The following is a 26,076-nucleotide window of genomic DNA, read 5'->3' as shown; positions in this document are numbered from 1 at the left end:
GAAGTGCGATGGAACAGAGCTCCCTCTCATGTGAACGCGCATGATCAGAGCATGGTCAGCTCATGGCAGACCTTACTCATTCCCCTCTCCTTCGGCCCCACCTCACAGTAGAAGCATCAGACAAGGTTCTAAAGACTGTTGACATCTAGTGGAAGCCGCAGGAAGTGCAAACTGGCCCATATCCCACTGTGTATTCGATAGACGATGAGTTGAAAACCTACAAACTTCAGATTTCCCACTTCCTAGTTGGATTTCTTTCTCAGGTTTTTGCCTGCCATATGAGTTCTGTTATACTCACAGACATCATTCAAACTGTTTTAGAAACTTCGGAGTGTTTTCTATCCAATACTACTAATAATAATATGCATATATTAGCAACTGGGACTGGGTACCTTTTCATCCAATCTACTCAATAAGCAGCAATAAGAAGTTAATGGATGTTTCCTAGCATGGTATGACATGTTCTTTCGATATTAGACAGTTTAAATGTGCCATTACATACCTGTAGTAATACATGGAAACAGACAAAAAGGTTATCTTCTTCACAACAGTTCTGGCATTTCTTTATACTGAAGAATGTTGTGTGCCTGCCCTGAACTTCCTGAACTTCCACAGTGCAGCCACAGGTAGAACAATGAGACAGATATTTCAAAAGATGTATAAATATGAAGCATCCGCTTAGCGTTTCCACTCACTACCAAATATGGTAGTGAGAGGAAGCCCACTGGCCGGCAGTGGGAGAAGATGGAACGAGATGGATTTTGGCCGACATTCTGCAAATGTTGTAATCTATGAAACATCTGATCTTAACCTGTCTAGCCCCGGGGTTCCGCTAGCGGAACCCCCCCCCCCACACACATTCCACTGAAAAGGCAGCGCGCAAAATTCAATTTTTTTTTTTTGAAATACTTAACTTTCACACATTAACTTCTACTTCATCACAATCCCAATAGCCTAGCACAGCGTCACAAGTAAATACTAGCATCTAAATATCATTAAATCACAAGTCCAAGACACCAGATGAAAGATACACATCTTGTGAATCCAGCCATCATTTCTGATTTTTAAAATGTTTTACAGGGAAGACACAATATGTATTTCTATTAGCTAACCACCATAGCAAAAGACACAACTTTTCTTTCCCACCATTTTTTTCCTGCATAGGTAGCTATCACAATTTCGACCAAATAAAGATATAAAGTCACTAACCAAGAAACAACTTCATCAGATGACAGTCTGATAACATATTTATTGTATAGCATATGTTTTGTTAGAAAAATTTGCATATTTCAGGTATAAATCATAGTTTTACATTGCAGCCACCATCACAACTCTCACCAAAGCAACTAGAATAACTACAGAGACAAACGTGAATTACCTAAATACTCATCATAAAACATTTATGAAAAATACACAGCGTACAGCAAATGAAAGACAAAGATCTTGTGGATCCAGACAATATTTCAGATTTTTTAAGTGTTTTACAGCGAAAACACAATATAGCATTATATTAGCTTACTACAATAGCCAACCACACAACAGCATTGATTCAAGCCAACAATAGCGATAACGAATAAACCAGAAAAATATAAATTTTTTCACTAACCTTCTCAAACTTCTTCAGATGACAGTCCTATAACATCATATTACACAATACATATAGTTTGTTCGAAAATGTGCATATTTAGCAGCACAAATCGTGGTTATACAATGAGAATAGTAGCCAAGCTGCCAACAATATGTCGGGAGAAATCTTGGGAGAGGCACCTAATCTAATCAGTAACTAATCATAAACTTGACTAAAAAATACAGGTTGGAAAGCAAATGAAAGATACATTAGTTCTTAATGCAACCGCTGTGTTAGATTTTTTAAATTAACGTTACTACGACATACAGCGTGCGTTAAAGCGAGACCGCACCGAAATTAATGGCGGAACAGTAGTTTTACATTTTTTAACAGAACAACGAATTAACATCATAAATACTTCTTACTTTTTGATGAGCTCCCATCAGAATCTTGGGCAAGTTGTCCTTTGTCCAAAAGAATCGTTGCTCAGTTGTAGATTGTCGCCTTCAACTTTGGAATTAGCAGTAAACATTAGCCATGTGGCGAAGACGTGTCCAACTCACCACAACGCAGCACAAATAAAATACCGAAAATCACAATAAACTGATATAACTCGGTTTAAAATAACAACATTATGATGTCTTTAACACCTATATCGAATAAAATCAGAGCCGGATATATCTAAGGCCTATAACGGTAGCTTTCCAGAACGCCATCCTGAGGTCTGTCTTGCGTCATGGCGAAAGATGAAAAGACTGGACCCCACGTTCCCAGTCCATTTATATGGCCTCAGATCTGCCTAGCAACTCCATTCCAATTCTCACTATTTGCTGACATCTAGGGGAAGGCGTATGCAGTGCATCTCGACCAATAGAAGACATGCAAATTAATAAACTGACCCCAGAACAGCCTGCCTTATTTCAGATTTCTCACTTCCTCACAGGAAAATTGCTCTAACTTGAGTTCTGTTTTACTCACAGATATAATTCAAACGGTTTTAGAAACTAGAGTGTTTTCTATCCAATAGTAATAATAATATGCATATTGTACGAGCAAGAATTGAGTATGAGGCAGTTTAATTTGGGAACGAAATTTTTACAAAGTGAAAACAGCACCCCCTATTGAGAAAAGGTTAACAAGTCCAATACAGCAAATGAAAGATAAACATCTCGTGAATCCAGCCAACATGTCCAATTTTTTAAATGTTTTACAGCGAAAACACCACGTATATTTATGTTAGCTCACCACCAAATACAAAAAAGCACAGACATTTCTTTCACAGCACAGGTAGCTTGCACAAAACCCCCAAATAGAAATAGAATGAATCACTAACCTTTGAAATTCTTCATCAGATGAGTCATATAACATCATGTTACACAATACATTTATGTTTTGTTCGATAATGTGCATATATTATATATATATATATATATAAAAAACATCTCAAAGTTGATAAACGGAAACAGGATTCACCTGAGCTCAATGTCGAGTATCATAGCAAAGGGTCTGAATACCTATGTAAATAAGGTATTTCAGTTTTTTTTTATATAAATGTGAAAATATTTCTAAAAACCTGTATTTGCTTTGTCATTATGGGGCATTGTGTAGATTGATAAGGAACATTGTTTATTTAATCAATTTTAGAATAAGGCTGTAACGTAACAAAACGTGGAAAAGGTCAAGGGGTATAAATACTTTCCAAATGGGAGAGGGGATACCGCGTCAGTTGTACAACTGAATGCATTCAACTGAAATGTGTCTTCCGAATCAGAGAGGTGCGGAGGGCTGCCATAATCGAAATCCACGTCTTCGGCGCCCGGGGAACAGTGGGTTAACTGCCTTGCTCAGGGGCAGAACAGATTATTACCTTGTCTTCGGGGATTCGATCCAGCAACCTTTCGGTTACTGTCCCAATGCTCTAACCACTAGGCAACCTGTACGTATTCACACAAGTAGGCTGTGCAATACGAAAAGGAGAATAAAACTATTATAAAAGTATCTCATAAGTCAAGAAAATTATGACCCATATCATCCTCCACTCACTACCACAAGGGTTAGAAACTACACAGACTCATTTCATATAACTTTAAAACACTGTCAGTTTGTCTACTTCACTTCATCACTCTACTCTGAACACTCCAGACAGCCCAGTTAATAAAACAAATGCTGGCAATACTGGTGTCAAACCATACAAGTCTCAGTACCATGAAATAACATCTTCCTTCTCATTGAAACAGTTCATCATTGAAACAGTTCTACTGCAACTTTTCATACACAGTGAGAAGTTGGAATGAAAAACAAACTTAGTTAGATAGAACCCTGCTCTTACCATGATTAACAGATTTCCCAATCTTCTCCTCCCCTTCCTCATCTTTAATGTTGGCATTTAGCTCCAGTGTTTGACTGCAGTCCTCCAGCTTCACTGATGCCATCTCTGGATCCTGCAGAGCAAACTGGGCTCCACTGTCACAATCAGGACCCAGTGACTGTAGGTTTGGACTCAGTGTGGAAAGAGAGAGGCAGGCTGGGTTTGTCCTCTCTGTTGATGTTACCGGCCTCATACCTGAGTCGGCAAGTAGTAGAGGAGAAACGGACACAAAAGTTATTGTCTTGACAGTTCTGGCACTTTCTTTATTCTCTATTAAATATATTATATGTTTTCTTGTTCAATTATCTAATTCAGTGGTTGACTTGGACTGAAATAGTTGCCCATACTCATTTTGGGTGCCGGTACTGTTTATATTTAGGTGCAGGAGCTCCACAATACTTTTGAGCTAATCCTTTTTTTTTTTTTTTTTTTTTAGGGGTGGATCAGCTTAATATTGCGGAAAGAATGTTGCTTCCAATGTAATTGTCTGCATCATTTCCAATCCCCCATATTTTTTGGGGTAAATATATATATCCATACACGCATGCATACATATACACATATATACATACCTATATAGACATACATACTTTTTTAAAGAATATACCTTTATTATTATTCCCCGCAACCCTACCACCGCTCCCCCAATTGGAGTAAACTAATAAACACTTCTGCTTTTACCTTCAATTTATACATCTTATACCTATTTTACAGACACAGTCTACTTTATAATAGTTCTCTCTTGTTTGTTCTTAGTCCTTCCTCTATTTCTGTTGTCCATCCAATTTTATTTCCACTTGTAACTGCGCTATTTCACAGAAGCGCCGCACCTATACACATTTCACAGATCCCGTATGCCCTACATTGTTTATCTTGTTATTAGTCCCACCCTTCAGTTCCACTCAACCCTTCCCATCTATCTTCCAACATCATCCATTTCGGATTTTTATTTGCCATATATTTTTCAACTGTGCTGTTTCACAAAAGATTTGAACCTTCCTATTCTCATAGCTTCTACAGATTGTAAATTAAAAATAAACATTTTTGCTAAAATAATTATTATATTATTGATTGATTGACTATGGCTTTTCAAATCCCCCAGTATTGCTATCTGTAGCGTTAGTTCTAGGCAAATGTTGCAATTCTTCAGCCATTCCTGGACCTGTGACCAAAAACGAGCTACATATGGACAATACCAAAATAAATGATCTAATGACTCTGCCTCCTCACAACAGAATCTGCAGAGCTGGGAAGATTGTATACCCCATATATATAACATTCTATTAGTTGCAAGAATTTTGTACAGTAATTTAAATTGAAAAATTCGACGTTTTGAATCCGGCGTTGTTTTGCGTATCAATTCATAAACCTTGTGCCATGGAATGGGTACATCGAAAATCTCTTCCCAACTATTTTGCAATTTATATGGCACAGCTGTCAGTTTTTTGGTCCTTAAATGAAATTGGTATATGTTTTTATTTATCACACTTTTCTTTAACCATTTATGTTCTTTAATACAGGGCCGACATACAAGTTCCTTACTTTTTCCCCCTTCTACTTGCCTCTTCCATTTTTGTGGTAATGCTGCAATTAATTGGTTGTAATTTTGGGTAGAGCAGACATTTCCACATGTCTGTGTTAGCTGCATGTGTGACATAACTCCACCAGTCCTATTTATGATATCATTCACAAAAATTATACCTTTTTTAAACATTTCTTCGATAAATACAGTTTTTTTTTTATCAATTACTATATTTGAATTTAACCACAATATTTGTTGTACTATTTGTTCCGTCCTTTCAGGTGGATTAAACTGAAATTGCAACCAACTTTCTAAGGCTTGTTTAAAAAATAAGGATATTTTGGAGATTATTTCCTTTTCAAACAACCGAAAGTGAGCAGGTGTAATCTGAATAAAGGGAAAAAGGCCCTTCTTGAACATAGGATGAGACATTCGTACCAATTTACTAGAGAACCAGTTTGGATTTAAGTATAACTTTTGTATGACTGATGCCTTTAGTGAGAGGTCTAATGCTTTAATATTTAATAATTTCTGCCCTCCGAATTCATATTCGTTATATAAATAGGCCCTTTTAATTTTATCTGGCTTGCCGTTCCAAATAAAATGGAATATTTTTTGTTCATATAATTTAAAAAGCAGGTCACTAGGTGTAGGCAAAACCATAAGCAAATAGGTAAACTGTGATATGACTAAAGAGTTAATCAGGGTGATTTTTCCACAAATAGACAAGTATTTTCCTTTCCATGGTAGCAAGATCTTATCTATTTTTGCTAACTTTCTATAAAAATTTATTGGAGTGAGATCATTTCTTTCTTTTGGGATTTTTATACCGAGTATGTCCATATCTCCGTCAGACCATTTGATTGGTAAACTACATGGCAATATAAAATGTATTTTTTAGTGATCCAATACGTAATATGGTACATTTATCATAATTTGGTTTTAATCCAGAGAGGATAGCAAAGGTATCTAGATCCTCTATGAGGCCGTGGAGCGACTCTAGTTGTGGTTTTAAAAGAAAACATGAATCATCAGCGTATAATGACACTTGAGCTAATACTTAACATGTAGTAGTTAAATGCATACAAGACTCAAAAACCAATTAGTACAAGTTTACAGTTAGTTTTTGGCAGCACCATGTACTATTTTCCTTAACCCTCTTCATGGTATTATTCCAATCAAAAAACAATTGTATTTCCGTTCACACCATAGTATCGTTTATAGTCAGAAACTGAATGTGTCAATATTTTACACATGTAGAAACGGATAATCATTACATTTAGCTTCAAAACAGTAGTGCGACCTTAAAATTGTCTCTGCTGCACCCACACTGCCTGCACCGAAGTCCGTTGACCCAGACCGGATGGGCGCCGCCATTTTACCAGCTTGTGAATTTTTCCTTCCATGGACCTCGAAGGACAATTCCTTCGACCTCATGGCTTGGTTTTTGCTCTAACAAAGGGCTGGGCGACGTGGCAAAAATATCATACCGTGGTATTTTTCACATTTTTGACGGTATTTTATGTTTTTGATTAATAAAAGTTCTACATTTGCTTTATGAGTAGTGCGTGACCCTAGGGTGGCAACACTTATATTCAAAAAAATGTTCAATGGGTCTTTCTCCATTCTGATTGTTTTATAGTGTTCAATTCAACTTCAACCTAAAATAATTTCCTGCACTCATTTGAGATAATTTACACACTGGGCAAAGATACTAGTACTTATTTTTAACCAAATGTTGCAATTGCAATTTAGATCAAAACACCAAGGTGATCTTTTGGAATCATGGAAATAGAATGATTATTCTAATTCTATAGTCTATAAAAAGTGGGCACTTCTACCTTCTCATTGAAACAGTTCATCATGAAACAGTTCTACTGCAACTTTTCATACACAGTGGGAAGTTGGAACGAAAAACACAAACTTAGAACCTGCTCTTACCATGAGAAACAGATTTTCCAATCTTCTCCTCCTCTTCTTCATCTTTAATGTTGACATTCAACTCCAGTGTTTGACTGCAGTCTTCCAGCTTCACTGATGCCATCTCTGGATCCTGCAGTGCAAACTGGGCTCCACTGTCACAATCAGGACCCAGTGACTGTAGGTTTGGACTCGGTGCAGAAGGAGAGAGGAGGGCTGGGTTTGTCCTCACTGTTGATGTTACCGGCCTCATACCTGAGTCGGCAAGTAGTAGAACAAGTAGTAGAACACCTTCTTTAACAGACACAAAAGTTATTTATTTTCTTGCCAGTTCTGGCACCTTCTTTATTCTCTAAAAATATATTATATTTATTTTTGTTCAATTATCTAATTCAGTGCTTGACTTGGACTGAAATAGGTGCTGGTACTGTTTATATTTAGGTGCAGGAGCTCCACAATACTGTTGAGCTAATATTCTATAAAGAGGACCATGAGCTCAAACAGTAGAAATTTGAGGTGAACTCTTGTCCAAGTCAAGAACGGATCTCATTTCAATAGATCAGGTAGGTGAGCATTGACAACAAAACATTATTGCATTAACATTAAAACACAACGGACACACAACGTTAAGATCACTTAATATATAGATTTCCTAAATTCACATAAAATGACTCAAAAACCATGAAGTACAAGGTTAGTTTGTTTCAGGCAGCACTATGTATTATTTTCCTGAAGAACCGCGTCTTCGTTGTTTCAATCAAAAAACAGTAGTATTTCCGTTCACACCATACTCAAATGTATAGATAAAGATAGAAACAACTACATGTGTCTGAATATTAGTATACATGTCGAAAACCAACAAGCATTACATTCAGCTTCAAAACAGTAGCGCAACCGTAAAATGGTCTGCACCCACACTGCCTGCACTTTAGTCCGTTGACCCAGTCCGAGGCGGCGCCGCCATTTTACCAGCGTGTGAATTTTACACAAAACCGATAACATGCAGCTCAGAAATCTCAAATAAATGGATTCTTTATGAAAATTAACATGAGCAGAATATGTACATCCACTAAGACAAACCCAACGTCTCTAGTTACGTGACTTGTAAAATAGTATAACGTCACCACGTTCTTCACTCGGTTTGACACAAAAATATCACATCAAACCTTTACCAAACGTGATAATAATTTAATGGATTTGTTACCTAGCATGGAATGACATGTTTTTTCGAAATTAGAAAATGTAAACGTGATATTACGTACCTGTAGTAATAAAGGGAAACGGGCACAAAAGATACCTTCTTGACTGCACAGTTCTGGCGCTTTTTTTATTCTGAAGAATGGTGCGCGCCTGTCGGGAACTTCCTGTTCCCCCACTAACACCGTCCGTGCATTGCGGGATCCTTGGGCTGGCCCTACCCTGTTACATGAGAAGGGGGTAGCTGCTGCTGCTGCTCCCAAATGTATTACTTGGGTCTCGGGACGATTGGGGCTACTCTCTGGCAGATGATTAAACGGGCGTCTGTATATAATTAACATTTCATTATTTATTTGTTCATATTTTTTCATTGTTTCTGTGATTTAAAAAAATACAATTAACATTTAAATTAAATAATTTTAGAGCCCGGTTTAAGTTGTATTTGACTATTTTGATACTTTGTACATGGCAACGGATAAGCATTAACGCAGCAGTCGCAGTGCGAACTGCATTGCTACAGATGCTAGTTCGATGCCAGTGCCGGCCGTGACCAGGAGACCCATGAGGCGACGCACAATTGGCCCAGCGTCGTCTGAGTTAGGGGAGGGTTTGGCCGGCCAGGATGTCCTTGTCCCATACAGCATTTCCTCTGACGTTATTTTGGAGGGGTATAATTTGTATGCATACAATGTATAATAGTAATATTTAAAATTACTGTCTGGTAATTTTGTATACATTTATTTCAATTTGCATCTGGCCGCTTCTGGGGGGATTCTGGTAAGATGCCAGCAAAGCTGGCTCAATTCCGGTAGATGGAAACAGCCTGATGTACTTGGGCCGATTCTTGGCAGTCATTAATTCTGATTCCGGGCCGAGTCAATCAGTTCCGGCCCACCGGAAGAGGGCCGCTTCTGGGCCTATTCCTCATTGCGAAGTTGCTATATATTGGCAGGAACTGGATCGATCCAGACCACCCCAAACAGGCTCAATGGGTGACATGTCTAGTGAGTATGCAGACCATGGAAGAATTGGGACATTTTCAGCTTCCAGGGATTGTGTACAGATCCTTCGGTGGATGAATGGCAGGACGATGGGCCTCGGGATCTTGTCATGGTATCTCTGTGCATTCAAATTACCATTGATAAAATACAATTGCGTTCGTTGTCTCCCATACCATAACCCAATGCTAACATGGAGTACTTTGTGGACAACAGCAAACCGCTCCCGACACAACACCCTACACGTGGTCTGCAATTGAGAGGCTTGTTGGGCATACCGCTAAATTCTCAAAAACAACTTGGAGGCAGCTTATGGTAGAGAAATGAACATTAAATTATCTGGTAGCAGCTATGGTGCACATTCCTGCAGTCAGCATGCCAATTGCATGCTCTCTCAAAACTTGAGACATCTGTTGCATTGGGTTGTGTGACATAACTGCACATTTTAGTGGCATTTCTCGTTTTATATTTGTTAGGGATCCCCATTAGCTGCTGCCAAGGCAGCACCTTCTCAGCTACTCTTGTCCCCAGCACAAGGTGCACCTGTGTAATGATGATCATGCAATTTAATCAGCTTCTTGATATGCCACACCTGTCAGGTGGGCGGATTATCTTGGCAAAGGAGAAATGCTCACTAATAGGGATGTAAACAAATTTGTGCACAACATTTGAGAGAAATAAGCTTTGTGTGTGTATGGAACATTTATGGGATCAAACATGGGACACTTTACATGTCGCGTTTATATTTTTGTTCAGTACATACGGTATAAAAAATAAAAAATACAAACTAAAATCAGCCTGCTTTTCTGTTCTAATCAGGTTCTTACACAGGCTCAGAAGGATCCTCTAAGGCTGGAACATTTTCTGGCGACAGTAGTCTGTGAAGTCTTGGAGGCCCAAAAACTTCTCAGCTGTAGATATAATTATGTCCAGGAAGCTTGGCCCCAGTGATGTACTGGGCCGTTCGCACTACCCTCTGTAGTGCCTTGCGGTCGGAGGCCGAGCATTGCCATAACAGGCAATGATGCAATAGGTTTTGTCATGCCTGCTTCACGGCTGTCTTGGTGTGCTTGGACCATGTTAGTTTGTTGGTGATATGGACACCAAGGAACTTGAAGCTCTCAACCTGCTCCACTGCAGCCCCGTCGATGAGAATGGGGGCGTGCTCGGTCCTCTTTTTCCTGTAGTCCACAATCATCTCCTTTGTCTTGATCACGTAGCATTTTCTTCACAATAAGTGTATCCAGATCACTTGATTGACGTACAACATTTGCAACTGGTTGCGTTGCATCCACCACCATATCTTCTTCAGAACTGTGGCTCCTTGCCCCTTTTCACTGCCTCCACATGGCAGATTTGCTGAACAGTCCTGATCCTTGACACCTCAACCTCTTTCACCCTAACAGGGCGCTCTGGGAATTCGGGACTATGATCCCCACCACAGTTGCAACATTTTACATTCAAACTCTTCAATGCCCCTCAAAAATGAAATGCTAATTAGCTGCTAATGTAGCGTTGTTCATCTCCGCGTCTACCGCTTCATAGTAATGTAAGTTATGTAAATTACTTGAATATGGCTTATTGTGAGGTCAATAACTATGTGCAATGAAACATTGTTTTCATTCAAACCAATTATAGCCGTAGCTCTAGTTTTCCTCATCTTCAGGTTCTCAAACTGAACAGGACATCAGTAGTCCGCATGCACAGATATTTATATATAAAGTCTATTTATCTCAAATCAATGTCACGTGGTTAATCAAAATTATATCTAAAATAAAATTACACCAATCTAAAAGTAACTTCTATTGCCATTGCCAAAACTAGCTTACATAAAGCTAACAAATAAAAACAATCGCAGCCTGCAGGTAGAAAATATCCTGATGAAATAAATATCATATGAATCAAATTGGCTACACATGGCCTGTCTGCAAGAAACTTGAAACATTGTATCAACTATTAATTTGGTCTGGCCTGTGCTAGCAAACTTGCAACATTGTATAAAATATTTTGGGCCCTCAGTTTCCCATGACAGCGAGCTCCAGACAGACAGACATAGGGATATTTTGCGCAAAGGATAAGAAGTAATTAGGTAGGCCTGTTTTATGACGTTTCCACCGGATCAGAGCATGACAGTTTTGGTGGTTATCAAAAGGGAGAGAGCTGGACATGTAGAAACAGACTTCACATACTTGCTGTTTGAGCTGAACATTTTTATATTTGAGAAACTCCACAGTGACGGTGAGTTAAGACAATCAGAAATAGTATCAGATCCCCAAATGGGCACATTTATAGGCCTACATTTACACAGAGGCCAGCTAGCCTATAGGACTACTTCAATGAGTAATCAGGTGTGTGTCCTTACTCAACATTGACAGGAGCACACAAAAAAAAACACAATGAATAAATTGACAACTCCTAAATGGAATGAAATACACCAAAACTTCGTGTAGCCTAAGTTATACGCTCTGCAAACAATGTGTCCACTCCTACAATGACAATGGTAAGACTGTAATAATAATGTATTGAATGCATTACCGTAACCAAACAAACATTGTAGATTAGAAATGATGTTGATAGTGGTGTGCCATTCCCTCCGCAATGGACGAGTCCACTCAGACAGACAATGGATTAGTCCACTCAGACAGCCGTGAATCAGACAGATGGCTCATGTGCCATACATTTTTATATATATACTGTATATATATATTTGCCACTGCTTGACTAAAAAAAGCTTGGTTGAACAACAGCCTATCTAGTAGTAATACATTTGAAACGGACACAGAAGTTGTCGTCTCGACTGCACAATTCTGGTGTATCCTTTATTCTGAAGAATGATACGCGCCTGCGCGGAACTTCCTGTTCCCCCAATACCAGTTTCTAAACCCAGAGACGCAACCACGCGAGACTTCAAAGAACGCCTGCGAAGCGGACCAAGCCGGGGTTTGAGAAGTCAATGAGAGAAGTGAACAATTCTGATACTTTTGCAGCGTTTAATTAACTTCTTATGGCTGGGGGTAGTATTGAGTAGCTTGGATGAATAAGGTGCCCAGAGTAAACTGCCTGCTACTCAGGCCCAGTTGCAAAAATACGATCCAAAATAGATTTGGATAGAAAACACTCTGAAGTTTCTAAAACTGTTTGAATGATGTCTGTGAGTATAACAGAACTCATATGGCAGGCAAAAACCTGAGAAAAAATCCAACCAGGAAGTGGGAAATCTGAGGTTTGTAGTTTTTCAACTCGTTGCCTATCCAAGATACAGTGGAAATGTGGTCATATTGCACGTCATAAGGCTTACACTAGATGTCAACAGTCTTTAGAACCTTGTTTGATGCTTCTACTGTGAAGGAGGAGGGAATGGGAGCTGATTGAGTCAGGGGTCTGCCAGAGTGGCATGAGCTGATCACGCGCGCTCATGTGAGAGCGGCCTGCGTTCCATCGCATTTCTACAGACAAAGGAATTCTCCGGTTGGAACATTATTGAAGATTTATGATAAAAACATCCTAAAGATTGATTCTATACTTCGTTTGACATGTTTCTACGAACTGTAATATGACTTTTCATCTGAACTTTCGCCTGGACTTGCCCGCGCCTCGTGAGTTTGGATTGTGTACTAAACGCGCAAACAAAAAGGAGGTATTTGGACATAAATGATGGACTTTATCGAACCAATCAAACATTTATTGTGGAACTTGGATTCCTGGGAGTGCATTCCGATGATCATCAAAGGTAAGTGAATATTTATAATGCTATTTCTGACTTCTGTTGACTCCACAACATGGCGGATATCTGTATGACTTGTTTTGTTGTCTGAGCGCTGTACTCAGATTATTGCATGATGTGCTTTTTCGGTAAAGCTTTTTTGAAATCTGACACAGCGGTTGCATTAAGGAGAAGTGGATCTAAAATTCCATGCATAACACTTGTATCTTTTAGCAATGTTTATTATGAGTATTTCTGTAAATTGATGTGGCTCTCTGCAAAATCCCCGGATGTTCTGGAACTACTGAACATAACGCGCCAATGTAAACTGAGATTTTTGGATATAAATATGAACTTTATCTAACAAAACATGCATGTATTGTGTAACATGAAGTCCTATGAGTGTCATCTGATGAAGATCATCAAAGGTTAGTGATTCATTTTATCTCTATTTCTGCTTTTTGTGACTCCTCTCTTTAGCTGGAAAAATGGCTGTGTTTTTCTGTGACGAGGTACTGACCTAACATAATCAGATGGTGTGCTTTCGTCGTAAAGCCTTTTTGAAATCGGACACTGTGGTGGGATTAACAACAAGTTTATCTTTAAAATGGGGTAAAATACTTGTATGTTTGACGAATTTTAATTATGAGATTTCTGTTGTTTGAATTTGGCGCCCTGCACTTTCACTGGCTGTTGTCATATCGATCCCGTTAACGGGATCTCAGCCATAAGAATTTTTAATGGGGTTCCTAATAAATACCAACAAGATTCCGTCGGCACACACTTGGCTACATGGCCATTATTTTATACATTTCATAACTGTTGTGGCTTATTCACAATAGCTCACACTGCATATCATATATATCCTAGCATCACAGGTAGGCTAGTGGTTAGAGCGTTCGGCCAGTAGCTGAAAAGTTGCAGGCTCGAATCCCCAAGCTGACAAGGCAAAAATCTGTCGTTCTGCCCCTGTACAATGCAGTTAACCCACTGTTCCTTAGTAGGCCGTCATTGAGGTAAAGGTTAAAAATAAAATCACATGAGTAGCCAGACCGAGGTGAAGTTGGTTTTATATTCAGACATTTATTCGCCAAATATCATTTAAAACTTTATAAATCAATTACTAATTCACCGTTGGTCACAGAAACATCAAACTATGTATGATTTATTCTATTAATGTCTGGTATACTTTTACAACCTTTGCTTTGAGTAGGAATTCCCGTTTTGATTTGACAGAAATACATAAAATCTCAAATATTGCATTTAAAGATGAAGAAATCAATAACTAATTCAGTGATTGTCTCAGAAAAAAGTGGAATATGCATTTATTTAAAATAACTTAAAATAAATGTTAATTTCAAGTGCAATTTGTTCTATATGAAGTTAGACAATGTTTACATAAAGTTGTACAATGTTTACAATATTAAATTGTATGTCAAATCAATGTTTGCATTTTTAGTGCAACAGTTCCACATTTTAAAGTAGTTACAAGGAACAACAGTCATTTATTTATACGTCTCTAATTTAACAGCAAAAAGGCCCCTTCCAATCATTTTCTGTTTTGGCTTTGTTGAAGTCCTTCATTGTCATCCCCAGACAAGCTAAATGGAACCATCTCTGGCACACAGAGCGTTCTATCTGCAGTATTAAAAACATAAAACAGGGTTATGTTGATTTACATGTAAATAACAGTTCTGGAATACCCAAATTCTGTTACATGTTTTTGCAATTAGGAACAATTTCAAATTGAAATAGATTTTTGTTCAATTGCTAAATTGACTTTAAAGGACATGCATTTGACCAGAACCCTGACAGAAGCACACATAACTGAGTTGTTAATCATCGTTGAGTATTCAGGCAATATAAATCGTATAGTAATAAAGACATACATTTGCAAAAAAACGTATTTGTTGATAAAAAAGGTATCACATATCAATGTTGTAATATCAAACATTACTAGAATGGCATCTAATAGATTTGATATATTTCTATCAATCAAAACTGGAATTTGTATTCAAAACAAAGGTTGTAAAAATATGCTAGACATTTATAGAATAAATTATATCTAGTTTGATGATTCTGTGACAAAGGGTGAATTAATTATTGATTTAAACAGCTTTACATTGCATTTAAGATTTTATATATTTCCATCAAATCAAAACTGGATTTTTTAAATTCAAAACGAAGGTTGTAAAAGTATGCTAGACATTTAAAGTATAAACCATATCAAATTATCTCCCAAAAATACATAATTGTTGATGAATCGCGCTCCAAAAGAAACCGATGTTCGTTTACAATATCACAACGGAATGTATTACAATGTATAACCTTCATGCCTCAAAACTGGGAGAAAGAAGCAAGTCATTCACCCGCCATTTGTTCCTCAAGACGTAACACAACGACACGCGGATAATTGTAAGCGTCAACATTTTTGAAAACATTTGTAATTTGATAAGGTTGCTATATTAATGATCAGTTTCCGTTAATGTCGCAAACTATTATTTCTCTAGGCCAACATAAGAAACTCTGCCTGGATACTTGCATGCTAGCTAACATTAACACTAACTTAGTTGCTCTAGCCTACTATGGTCCTGTCCCTCTGGCCTGGATAAACAAAGCGGCAATGTTGTGTATTGTATATTTTCATAGCTGAATCAGAATTAGTTAGGTAACATAGAGGAATAAGATGTTTTATTTACTTTATACTTGTCATTAGAATGTCTTCTTTTGGACTAAACTGTTGGCAGTTGCATTTTCCTACCTCCTCTCGGGAAAAGTCACTTGGGGCCCAGAGAGGGGAGAGGTCAGGCTTGTCTTTTACATGTCTGGTAATAGGCAGAATATCAGAAAGGGAGAATTCAGGTTTGAACATTGTCTTCATTATGAATATATCTGTGAAACCATGTGAAGGGCTCCACAATGTCTGTACTCCAGTCACTCCCTACTTTTCCCATTGGGGGGGAGGAGTATGGCAGTGTCTGGAAGCATTGTATTACCCCTCTGATGTTGCATGAATCTTGAGATAGTATATGACCTAGAGGCTCACTCCCCCCAGGGAGCTTGTCCAGGGGTGGGTTGTATTTGAGAGAGTAGACAATTGATATATGCCATTGGATGAGGTAATGTTTTGGTAATATGAAGTACCAAGAACGAGAAGTAGAACCTCGTCTAAGAGACCAAACTGAACGATAATTTATAGCTAATGCTATCTGGCTATGGGATAATCCTCTTTCAAGTAAACGGCCCTTTGTGAAGTTCCTGAGATCTGTGGTTCGTCATGTGAGTTGAGAGGGGTGTATCTTGGCTATAAAAGATACTAAGTATTCTTTTGTAAGCACTCTCAGAGAATTCATTTATAGACACGGAATTGATCAACAAAATTGTTTAGTAATATAAAATAATCCACCCAAACTAATGCTGAAAAGTGATCACCACAACATCTTTATCTGATATACACTGAGTGCACAAAACATTAGGAACGCCTTCCTAATATTGAGTTATACCTCCTTTTGTCCTCAGAACAGCCTCAATTAGTCGGGGTATGGACTCTCCAAGGTGTTGAGAACGTTCCACATGGATGCTGGCCCATGTTGACTCCAATGCTTCCCACAATTGTGTCAAGTTGGCTGGGAGTGGATCTCTACTCCGAATAGCTCCTTCCATCTCCTCCCACAGATGCACAATTGGATTGAGATCTGGTGACTCGGCAGGCCACTGCATTAAGCTGAATTCCCTGTCATGTTCTTGGAATCAGTTCTGGACAAGCCTTGTGGCATAATCCTGCTGAAAAAAATCTATTTGCAGATGGATACACTGCCACCATGAAGGGATGCACCTGATTGGCAATGATCTTTACACAAACGTTGCTCCACTTTTATCAAGGGGCCCAATATGTGGCATGAAAACACACCATCATACCACCGCCAGCCTGCAATGTTGTACTCGTGGTTTCCTCCCATCAGCGTGAAACAGCAGGAACAGGGATTCATCAGACCAGGCAATGTTTTTAAAATTCTCCAGTGTTTTCATTCCTTAGCCCACTGCAACTGCAGTATCTTGTTTTCTACTGAAAGCTAATGGGGATCCAAAATAAATACAACAACAACTACATCATTAAGGATTATAGTTTTCACCTGGGTTCACCTGGTCAGTCTATGTCATGAAAAGAGCAGGTGTCCTTAATGTTTTGCAAAATCAGTGTATGTTGTGTCTATCAGCTCATTCCCACAGAAAACTGCAGAGGGAAACAGTACCAATCAATTACATTACATTGCCTGGTCTGATGAATCCCTGTTCCTGCTGTTTCACGCTGATGGGAGGAAACCACGAGTACAACATTGCAGTTTTATCAATTGATTTTATCAAGGGGCCCAATATGTGGCATATTTTTTTTTAAATAAAAAATATGCCACATATTGGGCCCCTTGATAAAAGTGGAGCAACGTTTGTGTAAAGAATCAGAGGAGATGAAAACCACCTGCCTCTAATTGAGAATCATTTTGAAAAGAAGGTCGACGACATCCGATCCTCGTTTGCTAAGTCAAACGACACCGCTGGTTCTGCTCACACTGCCCTACCCTGTGCTTTGACCTCTTTCTCCCCTCTCTCTCCAGATGAAATCTCGCGTCTTGTGACGGCCGGCCGCCCAACAACCTGCCCGCTTGACCCTATCCCCTCCTCTCTTCTCCAGACCATTTCCGGAGACCTTCTCCCTTACCTCACCTCGCTCATCAACTCATCCTTGACCGCTGGCTACGTCCCTTCCGTCTTCAAGAGAGCGAGAGTTGCACCCCTTCTGAAAAAACCTACACTCGATCCCTCCGATGTCAACAACTACAGACCAGTATCCCTTCTTTCTTTTCTCTCCAAAACTCTTGAACGTGCCGTCCTTGGCCAGCTCTCCTGCTATCTCTCTCAGAATGACCTTCTTGATCCAAATCAGTCAGGTTTCAAGACTAGTCATTCAACTGAGACTGCTCTTCTCTGTGTCACGGAGGCGCTCCGCACTGCTAAAGCTAACTCTCTCTCCTCTGCTCTCATCCTTCTAGACCTATCGGCTGCCTTTGATACTGTGAACCATCAGATCCTCCTCTCCACCCTCTCCGAGCTGGGCATCTCCGGCGCGGCCCACGCTTGGATTGCGTCCTACCTGACAGGTCGCTCCTACCAGGTGGCGTGGCGAGAATCTGTCTCCGCACCACGTGCTCTCACCACTGGTGTCCCCCAGGGCTCTGTTCTAGGCCCTCTCCTATTCTCACTATACACCAAGTCACTTGGCTCTGTCATATCCTCACATGGTCTCTCCTATCATTGCTATGCAGACGACACACAATTAATCTTCTCCTTTCCCCCCTCTGATAACCAGGTGGTGAATCGCATCTCTGCATGTCTGGCAGACATATCAGTGTGGATGACGGATCACCACCTCAAGCTGAACCTCGGCAAGACGGAGCTGCTCTTCCTCCCGGGGAAGGACTGCCCGTTCCATGATCTCGCCATCACGGTTGACAACTCCATTGTGTCCTCCTCCCAGAGTGCTAAGAACCTTGGCGTGATCCTGGACAACACCCTGTCGTTCTCAACTAACATCAAGGCGGTGACCCGTTCCTGTAGGTTCATGCTCTACAACATTCGCAGAGTACGACCCTGCCTCACGCAGGAAGCGGCGCAGGTCCTAATCCAGGCACTTGTCATCTCCCGTCTGGATTACTGCAACTCGCTGTTGGCTGGGCTCCCTGCCTGTGCCATTAAACACCTACAACTCATCCAGAACGCCGCAGCCCGTCTGGTGTTCAACTTTCCCAAGTTCTCTCACGTCACCCCGCTCCTCCGCTCTCTCCACTGGCTTCCAGTTGAAGCTCGCATCCGTTACAAGACCATGGTGCTTGCCTACGGAGCTGTGAGGGGAACGGCACCTCCGTACCTTCAGGCTCTGATCAGGCCCTACACCCAAACAAGGGCACTGCGTTCATCCACCTCTGGCCTGCTCGCCTCCCTACCTCTGAGGAAGTACAGTTCCCGCTCAGCCCAGTCAAAACTGTTCGCTGCTCTGGCACCCCAATGGTGGAACAAACTCCCTCACGACGCCAGGTCAGCGGAGTCAATCACCACCTTCCGGAGACACCTGAAACCCCACCTCTTTAAGGAATACCTAGGATAGGATAAAGTAATCCTTCTAACCCCCCCCCCCCCCCCTTAAAAGAGTTAGATGCACTATTGTAAAGTGGTTGTTCCACTGGATATCATAAGGTGAATGCACCAATTTGTAAGTCGCTCTGGATAAGAGCGTCTGCTAAATGACTTAAATGTAAATGTAATGTAAATGTACCACCCAGTCACCCATCAGAATCTATTGTGAGGCGCCTCACAGAGGATATTCAACCGTAAGGTAATCTCAATATCTTTACAGTAGAAGCTAAAAAAAACACACCAGAGAGAATAAAGTAGACGGCACACGTCAAACGTTTGATTTATGACCCTATGTCCGTCAGGGCATCCTGGCGGGAAGTGATCACGTGGTTATGCCCATATATGGGCATCTTGTTCCTGTTCTCACGCCTTAGAGTGAGTGTGACAATATGTATATAATGCCTTTGATGTTGTCATGATGATTGATGTCTAGGGACCTCTTTGAACTGGGGAGATGAACATTTCGAAGAGTATGGCCCCCCACCCCCTGTTTTATTGACCTTAGGGTTGTTGTCTATGAAACACGAATGTCCTGGGTTATTGGGGTTGGCAGACACCTTATAAATAAAACCCAGAACAAGACATGCGGCCCCAGAACACTAAACAAGATTTAAAAAAATAAACCCTGAACATTAAACAGAAAATTATGTCTCCTAGGCCAATTCTCGGGATGCTATGCGTCTCGTGTCAGGAAGCCAGTGACAAAAGCCTCGAGGAAGTTCTGTGTGAAGCCCCAGAATGTTTTAAAGGAGTTTTGGGTACGAGTGAGGGACATATGTCTTACATATTCCAACCGGAGGATTCTACGGTTAAGATATTCACAGACAGTGGCCCCAAACCCCTTTATCAGGCAAAACCTGGGAGTTTTTCTCCTGCTCTGCGGATGAGAGAATGGCTTAAGATTAGGCTAGCGCTCTGTAAAATTGAACAGGCCCTGAGTGGTACAACTGTGCCCGGATATGCACTGGAAGAACAGGTCTGCGGACGCAGTGATCTGAAGGCCCTAAGAATCGCTTCAATGGCCTATAGCCCTGACTCCAAAGTGACAATTTTAGCATGTGAACAATTTGATAGTGCAAATGCGACAAAGTCTGTCAGTTCTCATGTATCTTCCAAAGCATGCATGGATGTCAACTTTTTTATGCCAGTGTTTAGCTTTAAATGGATTGATTATCCCATATTCATAACCCTTATGAATAAGCTGGACAGTCTTTCCCAAAATCGTGAACAATTACGGCGCTGGCCGCATCTATCCTTGAGACATACCCAGGATCTACATGCCCGACGGATTATCTACCCATGGAGTGAAAACTTACGGAGCTTTGATGGTGCGTGCAAGAGAGCCAGGCATGGCGATGGTGAATTGGATACGGATAATGGTCAGGGCTAACCAGGCCCTTTATCTGTAAGAAAGGCATAGTAAAAAGGTGTAATTAATTATGACATGCTTTAAACTGTGTGTACTTTACCCAATGGCGAAGCAGATCTTGAACAATTTATCGCCCTGCTAGAACGACTTGTTCAGTCAAATGTATCCGTCATAGCCGATAGGACCCTCGAGCTTGTAGTGCAAATAATACGTCAACCCCAGGGTGGTGGGGGTCAGAGACGGAAGCTAGATAGCCTAATGCAATCAGAAATCATAAGCAATAAAAGGGCCTACCTCATAAACGTTCACAATCCTGGTAATAAGCTATGCTTTGCAATAGGTCAACACCACCTCTGTATGCTGAATTATTGAAGACAATAAAAATCAAGTTTGTTGAAGGAATACCTAAATCTCTGTCTGATGATGAACTTCTCCCTCCTCATAAAAACAATCTGCTGGTTTTGGACGATATGCTATTTGCAGGTAGCAAATATACTCATCATAGAAACCTGTCCGTGCTTTACTTGGTGCAGAATGTGTTTCACCAAGGTAAAAATAGCCGTACCATTAGCTTGAACGCCAATTACATGGTTTTGTTCAAAAATCCTAGAGACAAACTGCAAATTAGCACTCTAGCTCAGCAGATGTACCCGGGAAGGAAATCCTACTTTATGGAGAGCTATGAGGACGCTACCAAGAACGGAAGGCCATCTTGGGTCGCTGTTTTTCAGATCTGATATTATCCCTATGTGAGATTGCTTTGAATCTTCTCAAACAATGCATTCCACTCACCCTGACCCAATTGAAAAAATTAAAGAGACAAAAGACCGCGATCAAACGCTTTGCCAATAAAAGGGCCAGTCTTCAAAAGAAAAGACATAGCATACAACAGTCAGGGGTTCACATATGCTTGACTTGCTTAAAAGTACCACGGCTGCCCACAAGGTTGCTGATGACAGAAGACCTCCCGGGTGGCGTCAGTTTCTTAAGGCCCTGGCAATCCTCAACATTCCCCTCTCGGGTGTACCCAACTATAAGCTACGTCAACAGATTCAAGTTTTAAAACAAAAACCTTCAACGAGATACAGCACCCCTAAAGATGCCCCAACAACCCCGCCCCCATATGAAAGGGATGATGATAACTAATTTACCCCCCTGAACGTCTCAGGACCATTTCCTAATCCCGATCTCTCTGGGTGGTTAGACTTTTGAATGACTTTTGAATGACTATGATTAAATTCAATACATTTTATTTGAAAAAAATAAGCAATTTAACATTTGTGGCATTCGTGAAACATTTGACGTGAGCATACGCCTTGATTACACGGTCTTAAAGGACACACATTTGAACACTTTTGATATTTTCTAACAAAACAAGCTACAACGTTATCATTACTTCTTAAATCATCCTTATAAAGACACATAACATCTTCAAAAGAAACTCCCCGGGCTCTTTGGCATAGGTAGAATACGCAGTGTTGACCACATGTAGTGGAAAGGTTATCTTGCACTTGTTTGATGCTGTACTAGATCTTTGATCCGTTTTTGGTCAAAAATTCTTTAATAGATTTGGGGAAATGCGAAAAACAGGGGGGGGGGGAAGCCGTAGGAATCAAAAAAAGTTTAGATTTTTCTTCCTCCTTCCTCTTCTAATGTCATAGCGAGCCAATGTTCACCCGGCATGTGTTTAGGATGGGTATTGACAATAAACATGGCAGGCCGCTCCGGCCATTTCTCAATAGGTAATTCATCACAAGCCAACACTCCACAAAATTGTTTTCCAATCAATCGGCTCATGAGCCCTTCCAACTCTTGGGTATTCATGTCTTTGCTCAACAATCCTTAATAATAATCCACTAAGACCTGTCTTCGGGCATTCACTTCCAAGATTGAACCAGAGCATGCATAAACAATCATGCTAACTGTACAGGCTAAAGGTGTACGGAAACGTATTTCCAGCCTGAGGTTACCTTGGGACACCACAGACAGATTTCCTGAGGTGTCATCATCAGGTGATAAATTGAAAGCATACAATGTGTAACCCTCTGCAAAATCATTTCTGTCAATAGGTAAAGAGAGATCTTTTAGATGCCGCACTGTAGCCAGGAATAGATTGTAAAATTCTCGCACAGATATCCGGTTATTAAATTGCGGTTGGAAAGCCTTAGCAGGGACCTGACGTCCTTCCTGACAGAGAGCTACATACTCTGCATTGAAGTGTTGAAAAGTAAAGTTTTTTTAATCTAAGCTGCCCGTATTAGAGGCGTGATCAACCAGACCTATAACCACGTATCGAGGTAAAGGGCCTAGAAATAGGTTTTCTTGACTGCAGATTCTACTGCCCACAGGTATGCTAAAGGTTTTCATGGTAATTCTTTGGAGAGGGTAAAGGGCATTTCCTTTCATCAAAGCCTGTGAGTGACCCAGACGAACTGCCGGGGATACAGACACTTTTTTAATAAAAAGCGTTGCCCCCAACACTTTTAAACTAAAGTCCCCGTCCTGGGCAGACATCAGGCAAAACTCATCCTTGGCCCTGGCTAATTTTACTCTTAAATCAACCCGAATTTAAGAGTAAACGTTCTTGAAAGAAAATGTCAGAGTGTATAGGCCCTAGCAAATGAAACTCTCGAGATTCGGCGCAGTATCGAGCGCGTGCCTACAGTCCTTTGTTTGTACCAGTGGAAGGGTCTGTCGATTCCATAGAGCCTCCTGCAGTATCCTTGCTAAACAGCCCGGCGCTGAATTGTGTCTTGAGAGTGTCTTCGGAGTAGTTGAGTAAACACTCCATGATGGCCCTATAAGGGTATGTGGCACTGCTTTGACTGATTAGGCGTTCACCCAAAGTCACGTCCACTTGGGAGAAGATGGTGGCCACGGGGTAATTAATGAGACTCACTTTGGCATCGCCTGCAATATTAGTGCCATCTCTTTTGGTCACTTTTAGACGCAAATGCACCAAGGTGTTGTTGAAGTTCAGATAGTTGTCACCGTGGCCTGGTATGAAAAATTCTATAGGACCGTTGTCGGTAATGGCAGAGAGTGGGGCTATCTCCACATAACTGGACCTCTCTATTGAATGTTGGGTTAAGGGGGCCGTGAAAAGATCGAGCTCTGTCTTTATAGCTTCAGAGGACATGCGGTGTAAAAGAGCCATGTTGCTTGTTCTTTTAGAAAATACTTCCGAGTATTCTTTTTGTCGTTTTGGGTCCAGACGTCCTCACTTTACCATGTCTTTGACTTACTGAGCTTCTTTTAACTGTTAACCTCCGCTTTTTAGTGGCAAGCCTGCGCCTTATACCCAGAGGTCTCTTTTTTGGCCTTCGAGACAACATCATAAGCCCCGAGCCTTCTTGATGCTCGGCATCTGGTGACGCCCTTCTGGTCATAGCATTGGCTACAACCTCACTTACTATATTTTTAGCCGCTGATTTTAAATGTGGTTTGGCTATGCTGAAGCCTCTCTTCATAAACGGTAAAACCATCCTAAAGAGGTTACCAAATATACCTCCTATCCCCGAACCGTACATGGTCGGGGATCCATAATAGCCGGGTAGTCCATTACCCACTTGACCAACATAGTATGAGACATAGTAGTTAGGGTCGAGATGTTGATGGTCCATAACCCTTTTAAAATGTATTTGTATTATGTTTATAAATATGTAGAGAGGTTTTGGAGGGTCTAAAGTGGAGTATTACAATCGTTTTACCATAAGTAAATTCGATGTTTTCGTTCTGATCCGTTTTAAGCTCAACCAGAATGTTTTCAATATATTTCTTGCTTACAGGTACGTAGTGTGGCTTGTCGTAGGTGACAGTGACTATGTCCCCATCCTTTCCGTCTATATGAACTGTTCTCAGGAGGGGCACACAGCTGTCTCCGACCCTTTGATAGGATATGATGTCGGTATACACAAATATGTTGTAAAATCCTGCATATATATCTGCAGGGATTGGGAATAATTTATCTTTCACATCCGTCCATTTATTGGGACCCATCCCCAACATGTAGGCTAAATTACCGCTGGTCTTTATACCCCCGTCAGCATCCCCTGAGATTTGTACCCGTTTATGTGTATAGGGTTGTCGATCAGGAATATTTCCATATTGTTCAGGGTTAGGTGTTCATTCAACTCAGACGATCCTGTCGACGGTTCTATAGAATCCTTTTTTAAGCTTAATAAGTTTTGCAGGTTCCGATAACTTTTTGCAATAAAAATCACGGTCCTTATCTTTGATATTATACCAACTATGGGGGTATGTAATCTCGCTGAGACCTACTTCCCAGGCCTCTGATAACTCTATAGGCTTTGGAAAATTGGTAGTATAATTCGAACTCTGATTATTACGATATATATGTGCAGACGCATTAGTGGGGAAAGTCAGGTAGAAGCCGGTGTGTTCCATGATTTGTTTTACCCTTTTCTCTCTTTTGATCTAGAATCTCCTCCACGTGAAAGACTTTGTCTTTACCCAACTGTACCTTCTGTAATTCCTTCTCATAAAAAGATCCCTCTATAAGCTCCCCGTCATAATCTTTTAACTTGTAGACCGGGGGTATGCGTGGCAGACACTCGGTAACGGTGAACAACTCATCGCTGTAACCTTGCTCATATTTTTAGTCGAGTATATTTTTTCTTACGGCGAAGGGGGAACAAACCATACAGATTTTTAAAGACTTGAAAAGAGTCTTCAGAAGAGACCTCGGAGGGCTTCATATGTATACTCTTATGGTAGCTGCTGTTGTATCCCTTCACTAAATCTTGAACTATATCGATATATCTATGCGTGTTGTGAGCTGTAAAATATCTCCACATCCGCTCCTTCAGAGTTCTGTTAAAGCGTTCAACAACTGAAGCTTTCAAATCCGAGCCTGTAGCAAAATGTATGATATTGTGCTTCTTCATGAGTTTCTGAAAAGTATTATTAAAAAATGATTTTCCGCCATCAGTCTGCACTTTCTTGGGGGCTCCTCCTTCCTTCAAGATAGAGTCAAAGGCCCGGGTCACCTCTGCCCCGCTCTTATTTTTTAAGCCCCTTACAAATGCTATTTTAGAGAAAATATCTATAACCGTTAGCATGTAGCGATTTCCATCATTTTTATCTGCAAGGGCCTGCATGTCACATAGATCCGCCTGAAATTGGGACAAGGGATGCGTAGAAAAAACTCTATTTCTTGGAAATTGTTTTCTTACAGGTTTATGGAGAGTATAGGCATCCTGCTCTGATAACCACTCATTCAC

The 26,076-nt window shown here is 40.5% G+C and overlaps 2 protein-coding genes across 2 annotated transcripts in view; both read right to left on the bottom strand.

Moving 5' to 3' along the window:
* The window catches only part of LOC139533076 (zinc finger protein 135-like), a 302,249-nt gene that overhangs the window by 42,843 nt on the left and 233,330 nt on the right, over positions 1-26,076 (bottom strand). The gene's annotated exons all lie outside the window — the stretch shown is intronic.
* Positions 1-26,076, bottom strand: part of LOC139533047 (zinc finger protein 436-like) — a 175,541-nt gene that overhangs the window by 87,504 nt on the left and 61,961 nt on the right. The gene's annotated exons all lie outside the window — the stretch shown is intronic.

The sequence above is a fragment of the Salvelinus alpinus genome, chromosome 10, assembly GCF_045679555.1.
Source record: "Salvelinus alpinus chromosome 10, SLU_Salpinus.1, whole genome shotgun sequence".
NCBI lineage: Eukaryota > Metazoa > Chordata > Actinopteri > Salmoniformes > Salmonidae > Salvelinus > Salvelinus alpinus.
Note: the sequence above shows the minus strand (reverse complement) of the source record. Positions and strands in the feature narration are given on the sequence as shown.